The sequence below is a fragment of the Amphimedon queenslandica genome, unplaced genomic scaffold (assembly GCF_000090795.2).
Source record: "Amphimedon queenslandica unplaced genomic scaffold, v1.1 AMPQUscaffold_12255, whole genome shotgun sequence".
Taxonomy (NCBI): domain Eukaryota; kingdom Metazoa; phylum Porifera; class Demospongiae; order Haplosclerida; family Niphatidae; genus Amphimedon; species Amphimedon queenslandica.
Genome location: NW_003547507.1, coordinates 1 through 1,532, shown reverse-complemented (window position 1 = coordinate 1,532; position 1,532 = coordinate 1). Strand labels below are relative to the sequence as shown.

The following is a 1,532-nucleotide window of genomic DNA, read 5'->3' as shown; positions in this document are numbered from 1 at the left end:
TACTACTAGTACTATTACCACTACAGAAGTCAGTGTTGGAGCTACACCACCCACTACTTTAGTACAATAACCTTCGCTACCAAAAAATTGCGCTAAAAAGGGTGCGTAAAAGAGGGTGTGGCCAAAATCACGGCGCGCTTCGCGCGCCCAACCCATTTCCTGTGCCACACCCATGCCCGACTAGTAGTCAAATCCTGCAGCCGCCTATGCAAATGACACCACTAAAAAACAACTAAAATAGGTATAAATCTGTCATTATAAGTGGCACAGACAAGCAAGTACCTTCAGTGCACGCAGCATAGTTGTGTTCATATTATGTCTAAAGGACACTCACCAAACCAGTCTACAGTCGAGTAAAAGTGGTTCAACAAAAATATGAGAGGCCAACACATTTTGTATTATAGCTCTTCAACAAAGACACTGATTGAATCTGTAAATGCGGGACAACACAGCTTATACATCAAAGATAACATGTACCTACCTAATCTGGTTAAAATGACCACTTTCAAAAAATATAAAATACACTCAAGCATTCATAGAGCCACCATTTTAGCCAAGAGCATGGCACACAGGATATGACATCATCCTTTGATCTTGTAAAGCTTTAATTGGAAACCGATTTCCTGTTTCTTATCCATGTGTGTATGTAGCATCTATGTTGCTAAGCAAGGGGGTGTCACTTGCATATAGGTACGGTCTCAAATGCGGACCGGACGGACCCGCCCGGACCAAAAATTTTTTAGGGTACGGTCTCAAATGCGGACCGGACGGACCCGCCCGGACCAAAAATTTTGTAGGTAGGGTCTCAAAAGCGGTAGGGTCTCAAAAGCGGACGGACGGACGGACCCGCCCCGCCCGAAAAGGACGGACGGACGGACAGACTGATGCGGACCCGACAGGACCATAAATATCCATGTAAAGGACAATCATTCATGGATAGCCTGTCTTTAAAACACTTCTATACTTGGACAATAAATTTATGTACATATTAACTATGCTAGGACCAATAGAAGAGGTCATGTTAGCGAAAATTTAACTTTATCAATGCAAAATTGCTACTACAGGCTGCATGAAGCATCACAATACTGAACCATCACTTGAATTCTATTTGTTATTCTTAACAGGATTTCAGTGACACCATTTTAATGATTTTTCTATATTATTTGGTGCAAGTCTATATCTTCAATCAATATATTGAAAGAGGAATTACCATTTACAGTGAATATCAGCAGGAATACAATGTAGACTCTATTATTAAATAAAAACTGCAATTTTTTAGAGTAATAATTATGTTTTGTGTGTTACCAATAGCAATCTTTAGTAAATTGGTTGCAAATCAACCTGATGAGACTGTTGACTGATATTTTTATGTAAGTTATTTCATCACAGCTGTACAAATAACATTATGTTTTAACACTATAAAATTAGGATTATATATGATGTAAGTTAAGTTGAATCTATTGTAATGCCTTGTCATGTCAGAAGCCACTAGATTTTAATTGTAAGTTCTTTTAAAATTTAAATGTCTACAA

The 1,532-nt window shown here is 38.4% G+C and overlaps 1 long non-coding RNA gene across 1 annotated transcript; it reads right to left on the bottom strand.

The window, feature by feature from the left end:
* Positions 1-362: 362 nt before the first annotated feature.
* On the bottom strand, positions 363-616 carry LOC109588167 (uncharacterized). Its single transcript, XR_002187998.1, has 2 exons — positions 482-616; positions 363-430 (listed from the first exon to the last, which is right to left on the bottom strand). It is a non-coding gene; the product is annotated as an uncharacterized LOC109588167 (long non-coding RNA).
* Between the last annotated feature and the right edge of the window lie 916 nt (positions 617-1,532).